The sequence below is a fragment of the Egretta garzetta genome, unplaced genomic scaffold, assembly GCF_000687185.1.
Source record: "Egretta garzetta isolate BGI_Z169 unplaced genomic scaffold, ASM68718v1 scaffold13, whole genome shotgun sequence".
Taxonomy (NCBI): domain Eukaryota; kingdom Metazoa; phylum Chordata; class Aves; order Pelecaniformes; family Ardeidae; genus Egretta; species Egretta garzetta.
In genome coordinates this window covers 319,085-325,461 of record NW_009259239.1, presented here as the reverse complement: position 1 = coordinate 325,461, position 6,377 = coordinate 319,085, and the positions used below count along the sequence as shown (strand labels likewise).

Below are 6,377 nucleotides of genomic sequence, written 5' to 3'. Positions count from 1 at the left end.
CCCCTTTTTTTCCACCAAACCAACTCTTTGGCCAAACACCAAGCTGTACGGACGACTAGCACTCATCTCCAGGCCTGTGCACAGGTCACTACTTCAGCTAGGGATGTCATTTTTTTGGGACTGACGTAAGCTAGAGCACAGGAACGATTCTAGTGCCTTAGACATCTTTTTTCAGGCGGGGATAGGTCTGCAGGCACGATGCCGGGTCCTGCAGGGAACACCGGGTCCCGAGCACCTCCAGTTGCAGCCCAACAGTTGAAGCAGACGGGTGTGACGAGTCACGCCGATGCAAGACGGCGGCGCTGCCTCGGGCGGGAGCTTCTGTGAGTGACGGCAAGTCAGGCTCGCCGGAGAGATGCAGAGCTCAACAGAAAGCGCTCATCTCAGACCCCTTCTTCTCCAAGGAAGAGGCACACGTTAAAAGCAGCCACAAAGCGTGACATCCAACCGACAGGGACTTCAGCGGGGAGGTGGCTCCTGCTCGCCCCTAGCCTCCCCACCCCAAATATTTTAAATGCGATAATAAAGAGCATCTGCCTTAATGAGAAAAATCACGTGAACGTCCCTGGCCTGCTGACACAGCAGAACAGTTCAGCAACAAGCAGCTGTACTGACTCACACGTGAAGCTGACCTCACGCTGGCTGTTCAGCCAAGCCAGTTCTCCAAATTCAATGCATCTGAGGAATTGGTGAAATTCAGTTTTGTGTAACAGGGAAAAAGACATTTGAGAAGATCTGGTTTGTGACATTTTCATACAGACATGATTCCTGGTTTCCATACCACCTCTTAAAACCACACGCACTCAGTAAGGAGACATTTATTCCATTATTTCTGTTTTCAAATTTTTGGTACAAAGTTTATTTTCAGAAGTTCCCACATGATCCTTTCTTCTACCAGCGTCTTTTAGGATTTTTCTCTCTCTGATTTATTTTCTTTATCTGTTGAAGCAAAAGCAGTAATTGCTACAGAAAGCAATAATGGCAATATTACAAATATTTTACAGCAGCATCCATTCGTCTGTTTGCCTCAAAAAAATAACAAAAATAAATCCAAAGACAAGATCCGTACTGCCACAAAGGCTTAGGTTTGTAATACTCAGAAGTATGCTGCGTTCCCATATATGAGTTGTACAAGTCCAGCACAACTTTCCAAGTTTGTGCAGAGCCTGATAAATAAGACACAGAAATATCAGTTACGTTATACTGTTTCTAAGAACTTTTACTCTGTAAAATGTTTGGTCACTCAAAGCTATAAGCTTAATCACATATCAAAGAACACAGGCAGTAAAGCCCATCTTACTAGAACATATAGTATTAGGCCAAACAAAATATAAGAGGACAAAATCTAGTGGTCACTGAAGCCTCTTCAAAAAAGGTCTAAAACAGAATGTTTCCATCATGTATCAGAATAAAAACGTACTGTATTAAAATTTGATTTTTTTTTCTTTTTTTTTTTTTTTTTTTTTTTTACAAGCTGTCTTTTAATCAGTCTTCTATTTACAGTGCAGAACTTCTGCCAACTGCAGTAGTTTAACTTTGGCACAACACTAAGTTCCAATCCTTTTGAGTATTCAAGTCCTGTGTGTGTCCAAAAATTTTCTTGGTTTCACGAAAGATTAGGCCCATTCACAGTTAACCAGTTATCTTGAACTTTTTCAAGAATTGCTTCCCCTTCACCACACTGGGCAGCTACAAAGGAAAGACACTGTAAGCTATTGCATCGTTCAAAAGAAACTCTTCATTCTAAACAGCGACAGTATTGTTGCTTCCTTTAACATCACATACACCAGACAGATCACGCAGACGGCTACATACTGGACACCTTCTAAAAACCTTGCTGGTCGTTAGTGAATCGTCTTCCTCGTATTTCGAATACATAACAACGTGTTAACTTAATTTCATTTCACATGTCAAACAGGACATTTAAATATATTGCAATATATTATAGAAAATTGCAAAGCGCCATCATTTCTGTAAACGAGATCGACACCTGTTAACTCTCCTGTGCACATGAAGAGCAGTACCTAGTGCCACATTTTCTATACAATATAAAGCCTTCCCAGGTAGGGCAACTCATTTTAGTGCATTTCTGTACAGACCGTAAGCATACATGCAGATAGCCAACTATGCAAAATCGGAAACACTTTTGTAAGCTGGAACTGGAGGTGGGGTGGGGGAAACATCTTGAAATCATAATGGAGCTCTTGTGGTCGATTGTTTCATATCACAGATGAAGACTTGTATCTTCTGACATTCTAGCAGATTCTCTAGGGTAAGTTTCATGATAGGTATCTAGCATTGAATAAGCATAAGGAAATACTTTTATCAACTGGGACACAAACATTGTGTGTCTTAACACATTCTAAGTTACGCACAGTCCAATGTTCATGTAGTAACCTTATCTCTAAAAATACTTGAGAAGCCCCAAATAATTTTTATGCCACAGTATTACGACCAAGGATCAGTTACTTTATCTACCACTGTAGCACTACCTGCTCTAGAATAAAAGAAAGCAAAAAAAAAAAAAAAAGGGCCTCACACTTCTCAACAAGCATCAAGTCGGAAGCGGAGATAAGTACCATTGCTAACCACGGCACAAGGATCGGTGCTGCGGTCCAGCCAGCACGCTCCCAGGCGAAGATCCATCTCGCCTCACGTCAGACGCCTGTAGCCCCCTGTAACAGTCACGGGAGTCGAGGGTGCCGTTCGTCTGACTGACTCCAGGCATGCAGGACGAGCAGGCCTGCATTCATGAGGTGCTCTGACTAGCTACAGTGCCCTGCCCCAACGCAGACATCAACACGCCATCAGACAAATCCCACCTTAATTCATGAAAAGTGCTACGGGATCCTCAGTTGCCACTCTACGTTTTACAGTGCTGTGTAAATCGGTTTTGCAATGACTATCCACTGAAAAGTGCAGATGCTCTTCACCGCAGAAGGAGAAAAACCCCCAAAAGCTCAGACCATTAAACTTGAAAACACAGCTGTAACCCACCTGTGCTTCAAAATCTCCCTTTTTTAAAAGTGGGAAACCGATACAGAAATTTGAGCTATTGAGTGTGCGTTAAGTAGCTACTGAGGGGATTTCTCACTTTCTGTTACAACTTTCATTTTGAAATCTTTTCCTGCAGAATTTTAATACATCCTCACTTTCTGTTACAACTTTCATTTTGAAATCTCCTGCAGAATTTTAATACATTTCCACATCTCCAAACCTCAAGTAACTTGACCCAACAAGTTTGTGTCATGCTACTTGGTGAATCTACTCATGCTAGGAAATCACAGCCTTGATGGAGAATCCAGGTGTAATCCAGCACTGTTGTTCGGCGCAGGGAACCGAGCCCTCTGCTAGCTCTTCCCAGCTCTCATTTACACCGTCATCGCAGGCACTATAAACAACTCTCAACAGCTTTACTGCTCTCTGCCCACTGGTACTATCTTTTCACTACTACTGAATGTAGGCAAAATTATTTTCCAAGAAAAAATAAATTAAATCAAAGAAAGTAGCTATATTTCACTGCACTCTATTTTTTTGTGCATTCAGGTTAGGGCAGGGATATTTAAGATTACAGAAGCTTAAAGATTATCTTCTCTCCGTGGGAGATATGAATATAGACAGATACAGGACTCAGGTGGAGGACGCAAATCGATACTGTCGTATTTACAGAAGCAAACACTGACATCCAGCCTGAATACACAGTACTCCATTAAGTGCAAAAGGGAAAATGCTTCCCACCTTCAACTACAGCTTGGTTACTCAGCAGCCAGAGACTAGTTGTCAGAGTTACTGCTGCGCTCTCATTTCAGAAGAAAATGGAGGAAGAAGAGAGTGTCTGCATCTTTGGGCTTTATGGCCGATGGGGACTGCATAAGGCCATGAATCACTGTGTATGGGCTCCAGAAATGCTTTCTCCGCTCTGCAGAGAAGGGAGTGCATTTGCCTGCCTCAAGAGTTCCTTGGCAAGCAGGAAGAAAACAGGCTTTTGCCCAAAGTCAGCAAATCATGCATTAGAAAAATTATTTCATGGCATGGGCGGACATTGCAGGAGTTTCCTTCACAATAATCAAAGTACAGCCAGACACCATATTGCCTAGAACATCATGAAAAAGCAGTTTTGCAAATGGGACTAGACAAGGTTAAAAAAGGGAATGGCTTAATTTACTACAGCGTATTAGAGATAATCCACTAAATTCTAGTCATGAGGTACTAGATATTGTTCCTCTTCTTTGCTGTCAAACCAAAGCAGAGGTTTCTGTGTGCTAAAAATGAGTGATTGCAATACTTTACTTGTTCTGTCAGAACAGCAAGAGTAAAGCCTGTTTTGCTTATCAACTTCTAGGTAAGCGAATTGTGCAGGGCAAGCTAAAGTCAAGGGTCTTCAAGCTTCTGCATTTTCCCTTCTTTCCACTTCTTACAAGCCAGCACTCTTGTTAGTTCATTCAAACCTCCAGGGAGGAATAGGCCTGACTTTCTTTTTACAGCAACCACTAACCCTGGGGTCATTAAGAGGCTGATACTGGGAAGACAGCGCTGTTTAAGATGGAACCGTGCTCTTTCGCTGCACTCAGAAGCAAGAGCAAAACATGCCATGAAGCAGTAAGATACCGTGACGCTGGATGCCTCACCCAGTTGTGATGCTACTTGCTTTCTTTTGGTCCTTCTCTCTCTCTTTTCTGGCACAGGATTATCTTTATTCTCCCTTTAGCTGAATTCCAGAGACAGCAGTTAACTAGCATCATCAGATCAGGTACTCCTGGCAGAAACAGCAGACGAAGAGGAAAGCTCTACCTTCGCTCTAAAGCAACTAATGCTCACAGCTGAATTCTGAAACAGCACTCCCAGCGAAGACTGAGAACAAACCAGCTACCTAGAGGTAAGATCTGAGCAAGATCAAAGAGCTCCTTCATCTCCCTGTCAATGACAATCCCTGAAACCTGGCTCATAACTAGCTCAAATCTGAGAGCTGAAGCTCCACAGAAATACAGAAAACATACTGCAGGCTCAGCTACACACAGTCCTTCACCGAGCAGGGAAATCAGCAGAACCCCACACGGACCCTCACCCCAGGGCAGACATACTTTCTTGCCCCTTCCCTCCCCACTGTCAATGTAGCTCACTCCAGGTGGCTTCCAGAACACCTTGCAGGTGTGCGTACGCTACAAGAGGGAGCCAGGCTGCAGGGGCACGCTGCTGATGAGCACAGCGATGCTCAGATTCAGCATAAATTAAGACACTTGCTGAGGTTCAGGAAATTTCCTGCATGGAACTGGTAGAACAAGAAGGCGTCGCATCCCCTCCACCTGCCAGGCGATTTCTGTTTCTCTCGGGTGACAATATAAGCATGCCTTGGGCACCTAAGTAAGGAGCACAGCAGCCTAAGGTCAGATGAGATGAATCTAGGCTAAACCGCTGTTACCAGTAGCTTTGAGTTCCCACCAGCCACAACCACCATTCATAGACGAAAGAGACCAGCATGCTGACAGCTCTTTCCAATGCTCCTCCTGTCAGTCCTGATGCAGGAGGCCTCTGGAAGGAGTCTCCCTCTCTCCCAGTATGCAGTGCAAATATACACATGCTGAACATGAAATAAACTGGTAGTTAATGGACTCTGAATGTTCAAACAGAAATAACAGACAGATGATGAGCAATAATGAATGCATACAACTGTCGTCTTCAGGCTGAACCCACCCAGTTTTTTATCATCCTTGGCACAACTGAAAGGCTTATACTGCGCATGTAGCTCAAAGGAAACGTGGGTACCCTGCAACTCTCATTAGCCGACCCACAGCACGTGGTTTAATTTAAATTTTATGTTCTGCAAAGAGGTAATGTTCCTTGATGGGCTGTACATACTACTATAACCACTGGCATAGATGGAACTGTAATATTTACAGCAACTGAAAATCTGGCCCGCTACACATCAGCCACCATCTCTGACCATTTTACTGAAAGAAGATGTCCAATCCAACTATATTTAGTCTGATAAACAATGTATTTCCTCTTCCTGTGTTTTTCAGACCAGACGTGCTAAGACCTACCATTGTAGCTGAGTGTTATTTAACAGAATACTGCCAAAATGGAAAACTTCCCAGTTTAATCCTATAATTAACTTGGATCTTTATATTTCCCTATCCTTTAAAGAAGGTCAGATTTAACGCTAACCTAAACGCAGTCCCTGCTAACAAAAAATGGAGATGTTTATTTGGACAGGTTGCTTGGGTGTGGGGTTTTTTTTTTTGTGTGTGTGAAAGAAAATTCTGGGTCAACCTTAAGGATTAAGACAACTCCAGATTTTGCTTGCTAGACGCATATTCCCAAGGATTTTAAGGATTTGCTTTAATATTTTTGGAAACTTAAAAATAGCATCTCTTTCC

At 43.0% G+C, this 6,377-nt stretch overlaps 1 protein-coding gene across 3 annotated transcripts in view; it reads right to left on the bottom strand.

Moving 5' to 3' along the window:
* Nucleotides 1-1,496: 1,496 nt before the first annotated feature.
* The window catches only part of ZHX1 (zinc fingers and homeoboxes 1), a 26,225-nt gene continuing 21,344 nt past the window's right edge, over nucleotides 1,497-6,377 (bottom strand). For 2 of the 3 annotated variants that reach the window (XM_035891569.1, XM_035891570.1), the window contains exon 3: nucleotides 3,161-6,377. This exon is cut by the window's right edge and continues 5,263 nt beyond it. The gene's annotated coding sequence lies outside the window, so the exon portion shown is untranslated. Of the gene's footprint in view, nucleotides 1,690-3,160 lie in introns of those variants that run through there. The other variant, XR_004841623.1, reaches the window with a different exon arrangement.